At 34.1% G+C, this 22,492-nt stretch overlaps 1 long non-coding RNA gene across 1 annotated transcript; it reads right to left on the reverse strand.

Annotated features, from left to right (window-relative positions):
* Positions 1-3,856: 3,856 nt before the first annotated feature.
* Positions 3,857-22,210, reverse strand: LOC119600997. The gene is made up of 3 exons (XR_005231171.1): positions 22,032-22,210; positions 12,764-12,873; positions 3,857-4,276 (listed from the first exon to the last, which is right to left on the reverse strand). It is a non-coding gene; the product is annotated as an uncharacterized LOC119600997 (long non-coding RNA).
* Between the last annotated feature and the right edge of the window lie 282 nt (positions 22,211-22,492).

The following is a 22,492-nucleotide window of genomic DNA, read 5'->3' on the forward strand; positions in this document are numbered from 1 at the left end:
CATATAGTCTGATCACAGAGTTAACGGCAAGTTGAACGGCGATTAAGTCAGCTGGTAACCAGTTCAACATGGTTAGCTGTGCTTTGGTAGGCGTTATGTTCATTGCTACTGTGATGAGGATGGTAATGTTTCTTATAGTGCGATCAATGGTTGCACAGTGTGAAGTATGTTCCATTGCTTGCCACCATACTATAACTCCATTGAATAGTATGGGTTTGACGATTGTTTTGAAAATCCAGTAAATACAATTCGGGTTTATTCTCCAGGTTGTACCAACTGCCTTCATACAGGTATATATAGCTACATTGGCCTTGTTAACCCGGTTCGGAATATTTAGAACCCAGGATAGTTTATTATCTAAGATTACGCCAATATAGTTTGCGTGATCCGAAGTTTTCAATCTAATATCATCCATGGAAGAATAATTTTAATTATCGCACTGCTTTTGTTGGTGTCATTCTATAAGATTTTAATGGTCCTACCCACAGCTCTGTTATTCCAAATGACTGTATGATTCTGTATTTCGCCCCCGTTGCGTCAAACAGTTTAACGATCGTCGAGTTAATTTCATCAAGTTTTATTCCCTTTATAGCAAGAACATTTGTTCTTTCATTGGCGATTATCCGCGAGTAGACTAGCAGCCATATGATGCAGCGCTATCATACCATCTAGCAGCCTTAACCCTACCCTTTCACGCAAAAAACTAAACCGCTGGATATGTTATGAATATGAGTTCACTACATGCTTTAATATGAGTTAAACATGCTTTTAATTTGATCATTTATTATGAAAAATGGAAATAAATCGCACTATATAGTCTTGATTGTACCCCTTGACTAAGCCAGTTGTAAAGATTGTATCGGTTCTCTGCGGTACCCGTTATACCAAGTGGGAAATGAGAGTACATAAGAAGTTTAATGATCTCTTCCATGTCCACCAATCCCTTGTGCATGTCATCGGGAATAAAATTTTTTCCAGGTTTCTCGTTTGGCTTTTTGAGCGATTTTCTTATCTTCATTCTATGCGATTTGTATGTTGTAACCGGTTGAGTTTGCGAAGGGTTTTCATAAGATTCGGAACTCCCATGTTATATCATAACAGATCTGCGCTATTTAGGGGGCTGCAGTCCTCGAACGATTTCAACAAGGTATATTGGCTTCTATATTCTCTATATCTCGTATCTTGTCGTGATGGGTTGATGAGTTTGTGAAGGGTTTTCATAAGATTGGGTTGGTTGGTTGGTTGCCCAGTCTCTTACTAGAGCAGATCTCTGCTATTTGGGAGGACGCACTCTTCGAACGATTTCAACAAGGTATTGGCGCCTATATTCTCTATATTTCGATAGTGATAGGCGGTCATTAGATTTAATTCCTGGATTCTGCTTGTATACATATCGATGACTTTGATTGATTGTTAATATCCTAATTCGGAAGATCGTATTAAATCTTGGTGTATCATATAGCCCATCTTCTATATATTTTGTTCATATCGCTTGCATCCCACTTTTTAAGTCTAAGAGCATATTTAGAAAAAAGGACAGCCTCGTCCGACATTATTACCAGAAGTTGATAATAATTTTGTGCATTTACTTAGTTTAGGATTTTCTTTGATTTTGGATATGTTATTCCTAACTTCCTAAATATTTTCGTTTTTAACAAAAATAACATTCATGTAAAGCGTTCCCTATTTGTATTAAATAAAATATACAGAAATTACTAACTATACATAAATATTAGTATTAATTCTAAGTTTCAAATATAATTGAAATCAGGTCCTTTAGAAAATCAAATATTCGTTTTATTAGAGCAAGATATGCTACAGTTTTTAAAAATATACAATTCGACATAGTGTAATACTATGTAAACGAGCAAGTCATTTTGTAGTTTTTTTTATTTTTAACAAATTTTAATTTCAATTTAATTATGTAAATTTTTATGCTGCTTTTTTATAGGAATTTTATTTTGCATTTAAGTTAAATCTCTGGAAAAATAAATGAAAAAAAGAAGAATTTCGAGGGTCCTAGAGCAACAGAAAAGAGGAGAAGCAGAAATTTTAACAACGAAATTAAAATAAAATAAGAATAAATTTGTACATTTCGGCATATAAACGATGCTATAATGAGCATTAAAGTGGCATTTAATGCATTAAATAATAGTGTCTTAAACTCATATATTATTCGTTAAGAACATTACAAATACATACATACATACTTACATATTTATAACGAACGGTATAAATTCTTAAAACTCTTACATTCATACAATAGTGAAAAAGGACTACAGGAAACACATCACGCTTACAACTTTATATACAATACTTAGACATACATGCGTATGAACGAAAACATGTAGAATAAATGAAGGATATGAATGAACAAAATTCAATGAAATTTTCAAAAGAAACATACCAACATGTAATATACCATTAAATTACACTATCAACATTCATTAATTTCTTCTTTCTCTCACTTCTTCATTTCTTAATTCATTTCAGTCAGAAAAAAGGGAAGTAAGAACAATTTATTTGATACTTAAATTTGAAGCTTATTGTAATTTTGTTTAATCCATGGATAGCGAAAAGATTGGATGTTATGAAGATCATTTCATTTTCATCGAATGTTGAAATTCTAGGAGAAAAGCATTTTTGATTTCAAATATTTGCATTGATCAGTCAGTTAATTTATCATTGAATAAATATCTGTCTTTACCAGAAACATATTTTGATGTTCTGACGACTTAATAGAATGTCCGAGGCTTGACAAACCGTAAAACCATAAAAACCTTTTGACTCGGATCGCATTTATCGAGATAATTGGAAAGATCGATTGATTTCTATATCAAAAATTTCCAGACTGCTTGTACCTTTCGCGAGACACAACAAATGGCGATGGGCAAAGCCAACGACAATCTTGACGGTACTATTGAGGAACTACGTAACTGGAAAAAATATGCACTGACATTCGTTACATTTAGATAAATACCTGCGCACTCGACACCTATGTATACCAAGAGCATTTCTACCGATATTAGGGTGCCCCACAGATCCAGTGTGAATAATAATGTGCTCCCCTTCAAAAGGCACCATTTTTCCAACTATATCATAGAATGAGCCTTAGTGAACTATTAATGGGGTCCAGAAAAACAATCTAGAGCCAAGGGCAAAAACCGAAGTGGTAATTTATACCAGAAGATATAAAATCTGAGATTTTAGAACTTCTTTATGGTTGTGGTTTATGTTAAAACATAATGCTGAGAATCGGATAAGTAAGGCTATCTGAGCTTTTTCATTAGACTTCAAGTCTATTTCACGGTGATCTTTTTCAATCCCTGGGTGAGGTTCTGTGATGACACACCACCACTCCATTGTTCATGGCTGTGCCGATCCATATACAAGCACTTTGCTGAAGTACTTGAACTATCTAATCTCTGACCATTGAACTATCTGATCTCTGATCATTGCTGCCCCGTTTCTTAACTTTTGACATGCAAAATAATCACTCCCATTACAACCTCGCATATACGATGGCCTCTGTTGAGTCAGCAATAGCACCTAGAGTCGTAGCCGATAGACCGAAGTAGGAATCCATCAAATAAGCCGAAGATTTTATTTTTACTCACAGAGAACACATCGTGGTAAATCTAGTATGAACAGAGTTTTCCCTGAATATACCTGGACAAGAAAGGAAAATTCAATGGTATCACTTGTATAAGATACTTTTCATCCATCATCATTCAAGCCTGCACACTCATAAGAGAACAACATACGACAGACTCACTCTAGGTATACGGGTGGATGAGATCCGTAACTTAAACATTCCAACGCTTAGTATCACAGTCACTCCTCTATGGGGTATCTGTTGTCATTCGGCAACAACGCCGAACTTATTCCGAATTATAGATTTCACCGTTCATCAGTCCTTTAACCGCCACTTTCTCTTCCCGCGAATTTGGGTTTAAACCTCAGTCACTACGTGGATTCCGAAGAATCCTCAACCATCTGACCAGCCACCAGTAGTACCAGATTATGTAGTTCTCTGGTTCAAGCCCATGTTAAATCATTCCGAGGAGTACATTGACATCACCAGTTCATAGTCCCCGCAGACTAGAGGTACTGGTAGCACCTCTTTACTCCGGGTTTGCAATACACTAAGATCGGGTCTTCATCAAGGAAAAATGTTCCTGGGGGTCATGGTGTGACTGTCTTAATGATAATGAATGAGCTGAATCCGAATGAATATACCGAAAACCATGGGTTTTCGAGCATTAGGAGAAGATATCTGGAAAAAGAAAGAAAATATGCAAGGAATACAACATTTGATAAATAAAGTTTTTTTTGTAGATTTTATGTTGTTTAAAGAAGAACAGAACACGACAGATTTCTGGGATACTCTTATAAGTAATACAACTAAACTAGATTAGAGAGGTGACTTTCATAATTTTTGGAAAAGTATTAACTTTAATGTTGGTTCTATGGACATCATATTTAGTTGAGATAAACTTGGAGTAAAGGATATACAGTGTTCTTAATTTATAGGGTCATTGGAAATAACTTTGGACTTAATTCTACAATTTAAAATTGATTATGTGACAATTGCCATATCAATTATCATCATCAATGAAAATTCTAATAAAAATTCTTCTAATGTGTACTTCCCTTAAGAGTTTTTTTGCAGCAGGCATTGTACTTTCATGAAAAACTTATACTTTAATATATGAGGAAGCTTAAGCCTTGTATCTATTAAGATTTGTTTTTTTTTTTTTCGTTGTACAATATTTTTTACAGTTTTTCATTTGAAATTGGATGGTATTACAAACTACTCGAATGTCGATTTAAATTGATGGTTTCGTTGCTTGTTTTTTTTTTTATACTTCTAGCAGTTGTATACACTTAGTGTCAAAAAAAAAAAAAAAACGATGCGGGTACAAAATATTGGCGTTATACTGCAATCCAACAACCATTTATTAATTTACGTTGTAGGATGGGGACTGGCCCAAAACTAATCTAAATATAAGAACAAACGTGTCCATTTAACGGTCAGAAACACGTAATCCACACATCCAATTAAACAACTCTCTTGCTACATTTATAGAAATTTTCCAAGGAAGGGGAATTTCAGTCTAGTCTATAGTCTAGTCTATAGTCTAGTCTATAGTCTAGTCTATAGTCTAGTCTATAGTCTAGTCTATAGTCTAGTCTATAGTCTAGTCTATAGTCTAGTCTATAGTCTAGTCTATAGTCTAGTCTATAGTCTAGTCTATAGTCTAGTCTATAGTCTAGTCTATAGTCTAGTCTATAGTCTAGTCTATAGTCTAGTCTATAGTCTAGTCTATAGTCTAGTCTATAGTCTAGTCTATAGTCTAGTCTATAGTCTAGTCTATAGTCTAGTCTATAGTCTAGTCTATAGTCTAGTCTATAGTCTAGTCTATAGTCTAGTCTATAGTCTAGTCTATAGTCTAGTCTATAGTCTAGTCTATAGTCTAGTCTATAGTCTAGTCTATAGTCTAGTCTATAGTCTAGTCTATAGTCTAGTCTATAGTCTAGTCTATAGTCTAGTCTATAGTCTAGTCTATAGTCTAGTCTATAGTCTAGTCTATAGTCTAGTCTATAGTCTAGTCTATAGTCTAGTCTATAGTCTAGTCTATAGTCTAGTCTATAGTCTAGTCTATAGTCTAGTCTATAGTCTAGTCTATAGTCTAGTCTAGTCTAGTCTAGTCTAGTCTAGTCTAGTCTAGTCTAGTCTAGTCTAGTCTAGTCTAGTCTAGTCTAGTCTAGTCTAGTCTAGTCTAGTCTATAGTCTAGTCTAGTCTATAGTCTAGTCTAGTCTAGTCTATAGTCTAGTCTAGTCTATAGTCTAGTCTAGTCTAGTCTATAGTCTAGTCTAGTCTATAGTCTAGTCTAGTCTAGTCTAGTCTAGTCTAGTCTAGTCTAGTCTAGTCTAGTCTAGTCTAGTCTAGTCTAGTCTAGTCTAGTCTAGTCTAGTCTAGTCTAGTCTAGTCTAGTCTAGTCTAGTCTAGTCTAGTCTAGTCTAGTCTAGTCTAGTCTAGTCTAGTCTAGTCTAGTCTAGTCTAGTCTAGTCTAGTCTAGTCTAGTCTAGTCTAGTCTAGTCTAGTCTAGTCTAGTCTAGTCTAGTCTAGTCTAGTCTAGTCTAGTCTAGTCTAGTCTAGTCTAGTCTAGTCTAGTCTAGTCTAGTCTATAGTCTAGTCTATAGTCTAGTCTAGTCTAGTCTAGTCTATAGTCTATAGTCTAGTCTATAGTCTAGTAGTCTATAGTCTAGTCTATAGTCTAGTCTATAGTCTAGTCTATAGTCTAGTCTATAGTCTAGTCTATAGTCTAGTCTATAGTCTAGTCTATAGTCTAGTCTATAGTCTAGTCTAGTCTAGTCTAGTCTAGTCTAGTCTAGTCTAGTCTAGTCTAGTCTAGTCTAGTCTAGTCTAGTCTAGTCTAGTCTAGTCTAGTCTAGTCTAGTCTAGTCTAGTCTAGTCTATAGTCTAGTCTATAGTCTAGTCTATAGTCTAGTCTATAGTCTAGTCTATAGTCTAGTCTATAGTCTAGTCTATAGTCTAGTCTATAGTCTAGTCTATAGTCTAGTCTATAGTCTAGTCTATAGTCTAGTCTATAGTCTAGTCTATAGTCTAGTCTATAGTCTAGTCTATAGTCTAGTCTATAGTCTAGTCTATAGTCTAGTCTATAGTCTAGTCTATAGTCTAGTCTATAGTCTAGTGTAGTCTAGTTCTAGTCTAGTCTATAGTCTAGTCTAGTCTATAGTCTAGTCTAGTCTAGTCTATAGTCTAGTCTAGTCTATAGTCTAGTCTAGTCTAGTCTAGTCTAGTCTAGTCTAGTCTAGTCTAGTCTAGTCTAGTCTAGTCTAGTCTAGTCTAGTCTAGTCTCGTCTAGTCTAGTCTAGTCTATAGTCTAGTCTAGTCTAGTCTAGTCTAGTCTAGTCTAGTCTAGTCTAGTCTAGTCTAGTCTATAGTCTAGTCTAGTCTAGTTAGTCTATAGTCTAGTCTATAGTCTAGTCTATAGTCTATAGTCTAGTCTAGTCTATAGTCTAGTCTATAGTCTAGTCTATAGTCTAGTCTAGTCTATAGTCTAGTCTATAGTCTAGTCTAGTCTAGTCTAGTCTAGTCTAATCTAGTCTAGTCTAGTCTAGTCTAGTCTAGTCTAGTCTAGTCTAGTCTAGTCTAGTCTAGTCTAGTCTAGTCTAGTCTAGTCTAGTCTAGTCTAGTCTAGTCTAGTCTATAGTCTAGTCTAGTCTGTAGTCTAGTCTATAGTCTAGTCTATAGTCTAGTCTATAGTCTAGTCTAGTCTAGTCTCTAGTCTATAGTCTAGTCTAGTCTAGTCTAGTCTAGTCTATAGTCTATAGTCTAGTCTAGTCTATAGTCTAGTCTAGTCTATAGTCTAGTCTAGTCTAGTCTAGTCTAGTCTAGTCTAGTCTAGTCTAGTCTAGTCTAGTCTAGTCTATAGTCTAGTCTAGTCTATAGTCTAGTCTAGTCTATAGTCTAGTCTAGTCTATAGTCTAGTCTAGTCTAGTCTATAGTCTAGTCTATAGTCTAGTCTAGTCTAGTCTATAGTCTAGTCTAGTCTAGTCTAGTCTAGTCTAGTCTAGTCTAGTCTAGTCTAGTCTAGTCTAGTCTAGTCTAGTCTAGTCTAGTCTAGTCTAGTCTAGTCTAGTCTAGTCTAGTCTAGTCTAGTCTATAGTCTAGTCTAGTCTATAGTCTAGTCTAGTCTCGTCTAGTCTAGTCTCGTCTAGTCTAGTCTAGTCTAGTCTAGTCTAGTCTAGTCTAGTCTAGTCTAGTCTAGTCTAGTCTATAGTCTAGTCTAGTCTATAGTCTAGTCTAGTATAGTCTACTCTAGTCTAGTCTAGTCTATAGTCTAGTCTAGTCTATAGTCTAGTTTATAGTCTAGTCTAGTCTAGTCTATAGTCTAGTCTAGTCTAGTCTAGTCTATAGTCTAGTCTAGTCTATAGTCTAGTCTAGTCTAGTCTAGTCTAGTCTAGTCTAGTCTAGTCTAGTCTAGTCTAGTCTAGTCTAGTCTAGTCTAGTCTAGTCTAGTCTAGTCTAGTCTAGTCTAGTCTAGTCTAGTCTAGTCTAGTCTAGTCTAGTCTAGTCTAGTCTATAGTCTAGTCTAGTCTAGTCTATAGTCTAGTCTAGTCTATAGTCTAGTCTATAGTCTAGTCTATAGTCTAGTCTAGTCTAGTCTAGTCTAGTCTAGTCTAGTCTAGTCTAGTCTAGTCTAGTCTAGTCTAGTCTAGTCTAGTCTAGTCTAGTCTAGTCTAGTCTAGTCTAGTCTAGTCTAGTCTAGTCTAGTCTATAGTCTAGTCTATAGTCTAGTCTAGTCTAGTCTATAGTCTATAGTCTAGTCTAGTCTAGTCTAGTCTAGTCTAGTCTAGTCTAGTCTAGTCTAGTCTAGTCTAGTCTAGTCTAGTCTAGTCTAGTCTAGTCTATAGTCTAGTCTAGTCTGGTCTAGTCTATAGTCTAGTTTAGTCTATAGTCTAGTCTATAGTCTAGTCTATAGTCTAGTCTATAGTCTAGTCTATAGTCTAGTCTATAGTCTAGTCTATAGTCTAGTCTATAGTCTAGTCTATAGTCTAGTCTATAGTCTAATCTATAGTCTAGTCTAGTCTAGTCTATAGTCTAGTCTAGTCTATAGTCTAGTCTTTAGTCTAGTCTACAGTCTAGTCTATAGTCTAGTCTATAGTCTAGTCTATAGTCTAGTCTATAGTCTAGTCTATGGTCTAGTCTAGTCTATAGTCTAGTCTATGGTCTAGTCTATAGTCCAGTCTATAGTCTAGTCTATAGTCTAGTCTATAGTGTAGTCTATAGTCTAGTCTATAGTCTAGTCTATAGTCTAGTCTATAGTCTAGTCTATAGTCTAGTCTATAGTCTAGTCTATAGTCTAGTCTATAGTCTAGTCTATAGTCTAGTCTATAGTCTAGTCTATAGTCTAGTCTAGTCTAGTCTAGTCTAGTCTAGTCTAGTCTAGTCTAGTCTAGTCTAGTCTAGTCTAGTCTAGTTTAGTCTAGTCTAGTCTAGTCTAGTCTAGTATAGTCTACTCTAGTCTAGTCTAGTCTAGTCTATAGTCTAGTCTAGTCTAGTCTATAGTCTAGTTTATAGTCTAGTCTAGTCTAGTCTAGTCTAGTCTAGTCTAGTCTAGTCTAGTCTATAGTCTAGTCTAGTCTAGTCTAGTCTAGTCTAGTCTAGTCTAGTCTAGTCTAGTCTAGTCTAGTCTAGTCTAGTCTAGTCTAGTCTAGTCTAGTCTAGTCTAGTCTAGTCTAGTCTAGTATAGTCTACTCTAGTCTAGTCTAGTCTATAGTCTAGTCTAGTCTAGTCTATAGTCTAGTTTATAGTCTAGTCTAGTCTAGTCTAGTCTAGTCTAGTCTAGTCTAGTCTATAGTCTAGTCTAGTCTAGTCTATAGTCTAGTCTAGTCTATAGTCTAGTCTAGTCTATAGTCTAGTTCTATAGTCTAGTCTAGTCTAGTCTAGTCTAGTCTAGTCTAGTCTAGTCTAGTCTAGTCTAGTCTAGTCTAGTCTAGTCTAGTCTAGTCTAGTCTAGTCTAGTCTAGTCTAGTCTAGTCTAGTCTAGTCTAGTCTATAGTCTAGTCTATAGTCTAGTCTATAGTCTAGTCTATAGTCTAGTCTATAGTCTATAGTCTATAGTCTAGTCTAGTCTAGTCTAGTCTAGTCTAGTCTAGTCTAGTCTAGTCTAGTCTAGTCTAGTCTAGTCTAGTCTAGTCTAGTCTAGTCTAGTCTAGTCTAGTCTAGTCTAGTCTGGTCTAGTCTATAGTCTAGTTTAGTCTATAGTCTAGTCTATAGTCTAGTCTATAGTCTAGTCTATAGTCTAGTCTATAGTCTAGTCTATAGTCTAGTCTATAGTCTAGTCTATAGTCTAGTCTATAGTCTAGTCTATAGTCTAGTCTATAGTCTAGTCTATAGTCTAGTCTATAGTCTAGTCTAGTCTAGTCTAGTCTAGTCTAGTCTAGTCTAGTCTAGTCTAGTCTAGTCTAGTCTAGTCTATAGTCTAGTCTAGTCTATAGTCTAGTCTTTAGTCTAGTCTACAGTCTAGTCTATAGTCTAGTCTATAGTCTAGTCTATAGTCTAGTCTATAGTCTAGTCTATGGTCTAGTCTATAGTCTAGTCTATAGTCTAGTCTATGGTCTAGTCTATAGTCCAGTCTATAGTCTAGTCTATAGTCTAGTCTATAGTGTAGTCTATAGTCTAGTCTATAGTCTAGTCTATAGTGTAGTCTATAGTCTAGTCTATAGTCTAGTCTATAGTCTAGTCTATAGTCTAGTCTATAGTCTAGTCTATAGTCTAGTCTATAGTCTAGTCTATAGTCTAGTCTATAGTCTAGTCTATAGTCTAGTCTATAGTCTAGTCTATAGTCTAGTCTATAGTCTAGTCTATAGTCTAGTCTATAGTCTAGTCTATAGTCTAGTCTATAGTCTAGTCTATAGTCTAGTCTATAGTCTAGTCTATAGTCTAGTCTATAGTCTAGTCTATAGTCTAGTCTATAGTCTAGTCTATAGTCTAGTCTATAGTCTAGTCTATAGTCTAGTCTATAGTCTAGTCTATAGTCTAGTCTATAGTCTAGTCTATAGTCTAGTCTATAGTCTAGTCTATAGTCTAGTCTATAGTCTAGTCTATAATCTAGTCTATAGTCTAGTCTATAGTCTAGTCTATAGTCTAGTCTATAGTCTAGCCTATAGTCTAGTCTATAGTCTAGCCTATAGTCTAGTCTAGTCTAGTCTATAGTCTAGTCTATAGTCTAGTCTGTAGACTAGTCTAGTCTATAGTCTAGTCTGGAGTTGTTTTGGTATTACCTAAGTGGATCATGTACTCCAATAATTTTTGCAAGGTAATAGTCATTGAGACTTTTATTTGTCGTTAACTATATATTTAAATGTAGTCTATTACAGTGTGGAAGCATCAGCGATAGCTGTGGCAGTACTATAAAATTGGTTAGAGTTTTAATGTCTTTTTTCCTTTTCCTTTTAAAACTTCCTTTATTTAGCATTGGAGTTTGGTTTGATTTGATAGTAACACGAATACACACACTTTAACACTTTTTGTAGATACAAAGTGTGTTTCGGTGTTAGTACTACAATGGTTGTATAGTCTCGGTAGTGATGACTTTGGTATTATTGGCGTTTTTTTACAATTTTTGCATTGGTTAACATTTTACGGAAATTACATTAAAATTTATTAGCACTTGTAGAGAGGAAAACAAACAGGACACGATTTGTTTTGGTTTTTGAAATGTAACGAGAAAACTACTAAATAAATAAATATAAAATACAAAAACAACAACGGATAGCTAAAAAATTTTTAAAATTGAATTCGAAATACTACGAGGTTTGTAGATGATGCTGTTATAGATTTAAAAATTTTTCTTTCTGAATAAATTGAAAAATTGAATAAGTTGAAAAAAATATAAATTTACACGAGAGCCTTAGCAACTGCACATGATAATATTGGAGTTCCTTTTAACCATATTTTATATGGTTATATATATCGTATATCTATTGTAACATACACATGAAGGTAATAATGTTCAATTCAAAATCGATTTTGAATTGTTGTTTTTGTTGTAACTGTTCGACTGTGACCGATTGTTCTTTCCTGGGGAAAAACTTTCGGTTGATACAGTTGCCGCTAAGTTGGCGGAGTAAGACTCCGATCGTTTTGGAGCGAGGATCTAATTGTCATGGATCTACGTCATTGAACTGTAGTATGTGATTCTTTAAAGCATGTTAACTTGAAGAATATTTTCTCATCTTGGTGTTATTGCAATCCGGGAAAATCGATGCTAACAGTATAAACTGGTGGGGTCAAATGTATTCTCGACCTTTCCTTGGAATTATTTGACTTGGGGTCGAACAAGAGCACCTATCTTATTTGGTACTACGGGAACCGGCAGCCCGCAGGATGTAATGGACTTTGTCTTGTTTCGGTTATTGGAGAGAACAATTCCGAGTGCACAGAGTCGCTGTGATTTAAGTACCAAATCGTAAGAAGAAAGAGAGAGACTGAATCGTGAGAAGAAATAACTGAGACTGCTGATGCCGAATCAGCGGAGACCATCCCATCTGATTGGTTGTTAACGGAAGTGAAGTAAACATATTTCCTCATTATTTAAGGAAATACGTTTACCCGTTTGCGAACCAATTTATTTCACGGACGTTTCGTTAATTGGGAACTAATTAGCATTTTTATTACACCAAAAGAACTTAAACCCTTGTGAATGGGAAGATAATTACGTAGTAGTTGAGAGCCTTCCTGCTGATACATATTTTGATTCTAAAATTTTATTCATAATGTGTGTATGCAGTCTGATCCCCCCAAAATCGGCTATGATCATTCTGGTCCTGTTCTTTTTCATCCACAGGGTGAGCTTTATCTAATCACTGACCATTACAACCACGCATATGTGATGTGGAAACAGCACCTAGAAACGTAATGAGTAGACCGCAAAACGAGTCCATCAAATCATCAAGCCCACAGTCACTTCTCTGTAGGTTATCTGATGTCTGGGAAACAGCACCGAACTTATCCCGAATTATAGACTTTACCGTGTATCAGTTTTTTAACCAACATTGTCGTCGCCCGAATTTGGATTTAAACCACAGCCACCACGTGTACCTCGGAGAGACCTCTCCAGTAACTGGTACAAGACAGAGTCCGAAACTATGACCTGTGGGCTAACTGTTCCTGTTGTACCAGAAAACTTAGAATCCAAGGTAGACTAAATTTTTTGAATTTTATACCTTATGTAAAAAATACGAATTCGGCCTTTGTCGAGATGATCCCTACATTGTATTGCATCAGTTTTGCTAGCTCATCATAATATTTCTCACAGGTTCCGGTTTCTGGATTTCTGAAAGAAGAAGAAGAAAAAATATAGCAATTAAACAGTAAAGAAATGGTTCACTAGACAAGGACTTCAGATTAAGTTCATACAATTACTTCCCTAAATATTTGTCCTATAAATATAGCATAAAATTAAACGATCAATACAATACCAGATGTTACAAATGAAATAAGAAATTTATATGCATATAAAAAAACGTCACCACCTTTTGATGAAGGGTAGCAAAAAAGAAAAAAAAAAATACAAGAAAAATAATTTTTAAGATTTCTAAAATCGTATCTGTTGGATAAAAACACTTGCAAATGTTTTTGGGAAATGCAACTGTTTATTACCATTTTCCGCTTTATGTGTTGAGGGCGTATTTTTTTCATTAAACCATATTCCGTACACAATCTGGGACATCCGTTTGTTTATGTTCGTTCCTTAGTTGGGTTGGTTGTTACTTTATTATTTCATTTTGTTGCAATGTCGTCTCTCACATCCTTAACAGCTATAAAGTGTTTCTCATTTTCCGTTATGTTTTTATTATTTATTTTTTTTTTGTGTGGCTTTGTCTACTTATTCTTCTTCATACATTAAATGACAATTGTTTTGTTAGTTTTCCCCAAAATTTGTCAAATATTCGTCCTTAAAGTTTATAATTCTCTGGGGGTGTTTGTTTGTATTTGTCTTCCTTTCATTGTATTTTTTTTATCATACTAACGGAAGTAAAACATTTTCTGTTCTGTTATCAGTTTACCACTATCAGTCGTTAAAAAAGTCATCCTATGCTCATTTTATTGTATTGAATTTTATTACGTACATCTTTTTCTGTTTAACCAAACACGAATTCAATATTTAAGCAAGGAAAAACTAAAGGACAGGGCAACAACTAAATGAAAAGTATGACTAAATTGGCATTTAAGGCTTTTCTAATGCAAATTTTATTGCTTTGAATTTGTAATCAATAACAGGCGAGAAAATCCCTTTCCCTTTTCATGGCTGGCAATAAAACACACAAATTGATGGGTGAAGAGTTTAAAAAATTTTCTTCTTTGAATTTTTATTGTCGAACTGTAAATATGCCCAGTGCTTTGCCTTGTTCTAAACTTAAAAATCTGCTCTACAACTTAATCACTTCTTCTCTGGTTTTATTTCATTTAAGTACTCATACGTATTTCTTCGTATGGCTGGGAACGTTAAAGACTTTTATGGCGTCTTTTTATGATACCAATGTATCTGTATCTTTGTGTTGATGTAAATAAATATGTAGATGTACTGATGCACATATGAAACACAACTGATGATGTTAAATTGCCAATTTTTATTACATTACAGCAAAAAAAAAAGGCAGACAGTTTCATTCGTTAGGACCACAAAGAAAACGAAAGATGTAGTTGTATATGTATGTAATAATCATATGGAAACTAAAATTTATTCACACATTTATCTTACGCATACATCGGTATGAATGTATGTATATGGGTGCCACAGACCTACATTATTAAATGAAAGTAAATTTAATGTTTTTTTCAATTTCAGTCAATCAGTTTGCCCATATGTATGTGTGTACGTTAACTACATTAGACTGCTCCAAAAAAAAATTAATTTGGGCAAGATAATAAAAACTGTTACAATTCTCCATCATATTTCCTAATCCCGTTTTTAGGCTGACATTTACACCATCGATATGTTCGATGTTGTGAAGACGTTCGAAGAAAGGAAAATACAAAAGAAGGCGCAATAATTGTCTTATCTTGAGAGTTATATAAATATCCCTCACGAATACTTTCAGGAAACTGAGATTCTGAACAACCGAGCGTATCCCCGGGTGGCGAAAAGGGGGATGTGATGAATAATCTGTCTTCTCCCAGCTACAGTTTCATTTAAGCTGAGGGAGGTCCACCATCTGGGAATCTTGTATTCCCCACGGACCAAAAAAGTAGAAAAAGACAAATATGAAAAATTCAAATAATAATAATATAAAAGTTGCGGTGCGGGGCGACATGTGTTGATCTGCTCGCGAGTTATTTGCCTCGTCATCCTGCAATCGTGAGCAAAAGAAAACTATGGAGGTGGGTACCTTAGCCTCCGTGGCGGACAATGCTTCAAGTGTCAGCATGGCCAAAACATAGGGGTGAGAGATAAGGATGTACTAGGAAATCAAAGTGAGTCAATCTCACGACACTCCAAAAGAAAAATCTGATTCTATCTCAATACCTAAGGCAAAGAGGAGTTGACCATCATCTAATATACTGTCCAAGCCAAGTCCTACCACACACAAAGGAACCTTAATTCAGAATCCTGCGAGTAAGTGAGGCAACGCCAAGCAAGGTAATCGGGAAACGAACTCGTCGGCGAAATGAACTCCGAAAACAAGGAAGCAGAAGAACAGTGGAAAAGGAAAAGAACCGACATCAAAATTGGGAAAGCTCCAATTCAAAGGGCTGTCATAACATACAGGGTCACTAAAATACTTAAGACGATGCCCAAAGTATCATTAGCCATTATTGGAAACGTTGAGGAGTCAGATTTTAAAAGCTAGCAGAAAATCACTTACTCGCAGCAGACAGAACTTTGGTGCTTTCTAAAATGTGGAAGGTTCCAAATAAAAGGTATGCTAGACCTGATAAGGACACCGCAGTGTGATCAATAGTACATACTGCATCAATAGCTATTACCCTGAGGAATCAAATCCAAAGAGCGAGGAGGTGATCACGAACTCGCTGGAAGACAGTTGAGTGGATGACCATGATTGAGATTATCCAAATAAACCTCCATCGGAGCGACACGACTTCCAATGCTCTGATGGCTAAAATAAACACAGGTAAGATAATATAGCTTCAATCCAGAAACCTTGGACGATTCGCAACAAGGTTTCTGAATTAAATCACGTCAATTTCCATCTTTTCAACCGCCAACGTCGGATCTGATGAAACTGGTTGAAGAGGCACAAAGAGGCCAAATACCACCATGTAGCTTGGGGTAGAACAAATGTCAATCACAGGGGGCAAGCCCTCATGGATTTCAATACTGAAGGCTTGATAACATTGAACTTGGGTAATAAAGCTTCTTTCTTCAATAGAATCAGAGAAGTATTAGATATAACTATATATTCAAAACAGCTTATATCAGAAATTCAGGATTGGAGAGTTTCGGATAAGCACTCCTTTTCAGACCATCGTAACTAATTGAACAATGTTCGGAACCTTACAAAAGAACCGTTTAGGACAGGACACTTTTCAATATCAAGATAATGAGGATATAGACGCCGAAGTAGAAAAGTTCACAAGTGTCCCGGTTGAATCGTTCGAGGACAGCTCCCTTCTACGAGAGCGGAAATCTGCAGGAGAAACCCTGGGTAACAGGCTACATCCAGAACCATGGGAAGACTCTTCGCAAACTATTTAACCGGGCACGTCGTAAAAAGACCGCAGTATACTGGGATGAGTATCGTAGTAAACTTGGTGAATATAAGAAAATCGACCGAAAAGCCAGACGAGACTCCTGGACACATTTCTGTAAACAGGTAGATAGCGTAAATGCCGTCTCGAAAATAAAAAATGCCTATCCAAAACTCATGTCCCACCGGAATCTATGATAGATGACAAGGGCAGGAGGCTAGAGGATATAGAGGGGACAATGAAACCCCTAATTACCTCTTATGTTAAAACCAAATATGATGGGAGTGATATTATTCCTCACGAACACTGATTGAAAAATTCTCAGGAGTTAAGTCCATGAAACTGAGTTTCTGTATTTCGGACGATAATACATTCAGTGAATACTAAATAAGGTATTTGTTTTTGCGAACAAACATTTGCCATGAAAAGGAGCGCATAACAGTCCCTATAGTGACCTAGGTGCATTCCTGATATAGATACATCCTCCTATCAACCTAATATTTACCAACAAACCAACAGGAGCCCAAAACAAGCCCGATAGTGACCTGGGTTTTTTATTAAAAGTGAATATGGCACTCTTACGTGTTTATAGGTAATGTTCTTTCAAATTCGCATTCCCGCTTAGAAACCGTGTTGGAAAGTAGCAAAACCTCCAACCTGCTCCTCTCTCAAAAATTATGGAAAACATAATTAACTACAACTAGGGAAGTCATTCGTACTGGTTGTTCTACTGGCGACCTAATAACATTTCTATATGAACAATGGTATCGATGGTGAAGTAAGATAGTTAAGTAATATTGTTTGAAGTTGGTAACGAATATCCCCTTTTTTGTTGTATCTCAATGCCCTTAAACACAATATTGTCTATTGACACAAGATTTATGAGTCACAAATGACTAGAGTCTCCACTTTTAACAAACCTATACATGGATGAAGTATACACCAATACATATTACAACCTTTTAATCTTGAGGTCCGATAGATGACTATTCTATCGAAGGAAACAATTAAGGCTGTCTGTGATGTTGAAAACGTTTCTCACCATATTAAATCTAATTCGTATTTATACTTCCTATAAATTGAACATAATTCCCACGTATGGCCTAGAACCGCAAGGTCTGTCCTTGACTTGTTGGACCGGATCCAAAGAAGAGCTTTGGCCTCATAGTAGATTGAACTATTAATAATTCTATTTATTCATTAGAATAACGATGTACAAACGATTGTTTAAAAGAGATCGTTAAGGGTATATGCTTACATATAGACCGTTTAGAGTGTTCAGTTTATTTGATGACAAAATTTTGGATCAGTCTAATATATATACATAGATACACATATTGATGTACAAATAATATTTGAAATATATATTTTTTTATTATAGAATATTAAACAAAATCATTGATTTCCTTTTTGCAGATGTATGCATGTGTGTGTGTATGTTAGTACGTATGTATGATTGTGTGAAATTTCATGTTGGAAATTATTTTTTACGACAATCTTTGTGTTTGTTTATATTTTTTAATGTTCTCTGATGATTTTTATTTCCTTTTTTTTGCTTTTTCATTTTTAATTTGATCCTTTGAGGCGTTATACATTTATATTTAACTAGCTATACCCAGTGTGTTTCGCTACTCCCATCGTAATGAAATAAAATAAAAATTATTGTAAATTTTCAGTCAGTCAATATACATTTAGGTCCCTTTTAATGGTTCTCATTAACTCCGAACTCCAAATGCTTAATATCATGTTTCTAGGATCATATTATAAAAAACACAAAAAGTACCAGTTAAAAAACGAAGAAGTACCAAAAAATAGTCCTTTGTGCCGGAGTTCCAAGTAACACTCCATTGGTATATTTAGTGTTACTAAATCTATCATTTTCTCCAAATTTATTAAAATTAGGTCAGTGAGTTTGTTTAAAATCAAATTTCCCCTTTTTCCCCCTTTTGGTACTTTTTTCTCTCTAGTGGGAGCCCATCATTAAGTATTCATTCACATGTACAAATCAGTACATAGGAAACAATGTTTTATAAAAAAAAGAATCAAAAATATGTACAATTTTCACCCCTTAAACGTCCGAATATCCAAAAAGTACTCAATTCGTATTTTTATTTTTTTGTCAAGTTATAAAGGAGTCAAAAATATTGTTTGAATTTTCGCTGGTTTAAATGATACATGGGGTGCCAAAAAAGTACCAAAATACAGTTTTTACCCGTTTATTCTCTAAAGGGACCGAATTTGAAAAAAGTACCAGACACCTGTCCGCTTATTTTTTAAATGAACGACGTTAAGCTTGTATCTTTTCTAGTATAGATACAAGCTTAACGTCGTTCGTCGTATTTTGTATCTTTTCTAGTTTAGGAGATATGAGGTTACCGAATTTACCCGTTTTTATCCCCTTCTACCCCCTAAACATTCGAATTTCCAAAAATCTTAGAGGCGGGAGACCAATAGTTTCCAAGACTTTTATGTTTTCACTCAATAAATCGATTTTTTTGTGAGAAATATAAGTGATCACAGATTTTTACTGTTTTGGATCTATCTCTTATAGTTTCCAAGATAAATGGACTTTTATGTTTTCAATCAATAAATCGATTTTTGGTTAGAAATATAAGTGATCACAGATTTTTACTGTTTTGCCTCTATCTCTTATAGTTTCCAAGATAAATGGACTTTTATGTTCTCAATCAATAAATCTATTTTTGGTTAGAAATATAAGTGATCACAGATTTTCACTGGTTTGGCTCTATCTTTTATAGTTTCCAAGATAAATGGACTTTTATGTTTTCACTCAATAAATCGATTGTTTGTGAGAAATATAAGTGATCATAGATTTTCACTGTTCTGGCTCTATCTCTTAGTTTCAAAGATAAATGAACTTTTATGTTTTCACTCGATAAATCGATTTTTTGTTAGAAATATAAATGATCACAGATTTTCAGTGTTTTGGCTCTATCTCTTATAGTTTCCAAGATAAATGGACTTTTATGTTTTCACTGAATAAACCGATTTTTTGTGAGAAATATAAGTGATCACAGGTTTTCACTGTTTTAACTCTATCTCTTATAGATTCCAAGATAAATGGACTTTTATATTTTCACTCAATAAATCAGATTATCACTGTTTTGGCTCTGTCTCTTATAGTTTCCAAGATTAATGGACTTTTATGTTTGAGAGAAATAATATTTTGTGAGAAATATAGGTGATCACAGATTTTCACTGTTTTGGCTCTATCTCTTATAGTTTCCAAGATAAATGGACTTTTATGTTTTCACTCAATAAATAGATTTTTTGTGAGAAATATAAGTGATCACAGATTTTTACTGTTTTGGCTCTATCTCTTATAGTTTCCAAGATAAATGGACTTTTATGTTTTCACTGAATAAATCGATTTTTGGTTAAAAATATAAGTGATCACAGATTTTCACTGTTTTGGCTCTATCTCTTATAGTTTCCAAGATAAATGGATTTTTATGTTTTCACTCAATAAGTCGATTTTTGGTTAAAAATATAAGTGATCACAGATTATCACTGTTTTGGCTCTATCTCTTATTGTTTCCAAGATAAATGACTTTTATGTTTTCACTCAATAAATCGATTTTTGGTTAAAAATATAAGTGATCACAGATTTTCACTGTTTTGGCTCTATCTCTTATAGTTTCCAAGATAAATGGACTTTTATGTTTTCACTCAATAAATCGATATTTTGTGAGAAATATAAGTGATCACAGGTTTTCACTGTTTTGGCTGTATCTCTTATAGTTTCCAAGATAAATGGACTTTTATGTTTTCACTCAATAAATCGATTTTTTGTGAGAAATATAAGTGATCACAGATTTTCACTGTTTTGGTTCTATCTCTTATAGTTTCCAAGATAAATGGACTTTTATGTTTTCACTCAATAAATAGATTTTTTGTGAGAAATATAAGTGATCACAGATTTTCACTGTTTTGGCTCTATCTCTTATAGTTTCCAAGATAAATGGACTTTTATGTTTTCACTCTTTGGCTTTGGCTTTATCTCTTATAGTTTCCAGGATAAATGGACTTTTATGTTTTCACTGAATAAATCGATTTTTTGTGAGAAATATAGGTGATCACAGATTCTCACTGTTTTGTCTCTATCTCTTATCCTTATTCCTCTTTCCCAAATAAATGGACTTTTATGTTTTCACTCAATAAATCGATTTTTTGTGAGAAGTATAAGTGATCACAGACTTTCACTGTTTTGGCTCTCTTATAGTTTCCCAGATAAATGGACTTTTATGTTTTCACTCAATAAATCGATTTTTGGTTAGAAATATAAGTGATCACAGATTTTCACTGTTTTGGCTATATCTCTTATAGTTTCCAAGATAAATGGACTTTTATGTTTTCACTCAATAAATCGATTTTTTGTGAGAAATATAAGTGGTCACAGATTTTCACTGTTTTGGCTTTATCTCTTATAGTTTCCAAGATAAATGGACTTTTATGTTTTCACTCGATAAATCGATTTTTTGTGAGAAATATAAGTGATCACAGATTTTCACTGTTTTGGCTCTATCTCTTATAGTTTCCAAGATAAATGGACTTTTATGTTTTCACTCTTTGGCTTTGGCTTTATCTCTTATAGTTTCCAGGATAAATGGACTTTTATGTTTTCACTGAATAAATCGATTTTTTGTGAGAAATATAGGTGATCACAGATTCTCACTGTTTTGTCTCTATCTCTTATAGTTTCCAAGATAAATGGACTTTTATTTTTTCACTCAATAAATCGGTTTTTTGTGAGAAATATAAGTGAACACATATTTTCACTGTTTTGGCTCTATCTCTTATAGTTTCCAAGATAAATGGACTTCTATGTTTTCACTTGATAAATCGATTTTTTGTGAGAAATATAAGTGATCACACATTTTTGGGAGGTGCCGCTCCCCCCATTGGTAGTCGCCAATTTATTACCCAAAATGTTTACACGGATGTTAAGGTTCTTCGTGCAAAATTTGAAGTTTCTAACCCTAATAATTTCCAAGAAAAATGAATTTTTGTATTTAATTTATGTGGGAGGTGCCACGCCCCCTAATGCTAGTCCGCCCACTTTTTGTTCTAAATAATCATATTGACACTAAAGTGGCTCCAACAACATTTGAGCACTCTAACTGTTATATTTTCTCAGATATACTAATTTTATGTTTTCTTAATATGTAAGGTGCCAAGTTGTTCCAGACATACAGGAAGACGCTGTGGAAATTTCAGGAAAATCGCTCCAACCTTTAGCAGTATATAAAGTCCAAACAAACATGCAAACACACATTCATTTTTATATATATAGATTAATTTTGCTATTCTTTTGTTCGTAAATTTAATGGTAGTTTCATATTTTATTGTATATTTCATCATTAAATTGTGATTTATAACAAAATTTTTATTGAAATCCAAATTTTATGAATGTTAAAATAATAAAAAGTAACTGCAAACATAACATTAAATAATATCTAATCTTAATTTATTTTATTTCACTATGAAAATCTATGGAATACAATTCTGATCTCATGCATTTATACATCGTTTTTTTTTTATGTGGTTAATTCTCATAGATATAAAGTAATAATAATTTTTGTTATGTTTTTTTATGTGTGAGTTGGAAATTTATTCAATCTGTTAAATATTAAGTTACAAAAGAACATTTTTGTTTAGTTTTATGTTAATAAGCAATGTTCTTAAAATTTATGAGTAAATTTATTGTTGTAGTAGTTAAATCTTTGCTTGATTCAATAACAAATATATTCAATATCTTACCTTCATTTATGATATTATTAGATATCTGTGCTCTAGGCCTAGTTAATGTTAATATTGAACCAAATTTTGAATAGTTAGTCTTTAGATCCGTAAATGCCTAAATCCCAAAAATAACCAGCTAAGTTAATAGCTGATATTGTACACCATTGCTATTACCCCTTGGCGGAAAAATAGTTGAAAAAAAAGGATTGTTGAATTTCTACTTTAGGCGATTTTTAATTTAACGTCTAGACTGTGTTAAAAACAATATGAAAAATGAACAACAGAACTAAAGTAAGTACATGCAAACAGACAAACAAATATGTAGTTATAAATTGAAACAAGAAGTGTACAGAAAAAAAAAATCCAGCAGATACTTTTAATTTTCGAGTGGACAGCAAAATAATCGATTTTCAAGTTTTGTTTTATTTTGGCACTTCAGTCTATTAAAAAAATGGCAAAAAAAACATAAAGACAAAAAT

This window comes from Lucilia sericata, unplaced genomic scaffold (genome assembly GCF_015586225.1).
Source record: "Lucilia sericata isolate MDLA Ls3-8-SP2 unplaced genomic scaffold, ASM1558622v1 Contig000133F_arrow, whole genome shotgun sequence".
NCBI classification, from domain to species: Eukaryota; Metazoa; Arthropoda; class Insecta; order Diptera; family Calliphoridae; genus Lucilia; species Lucilia sericata.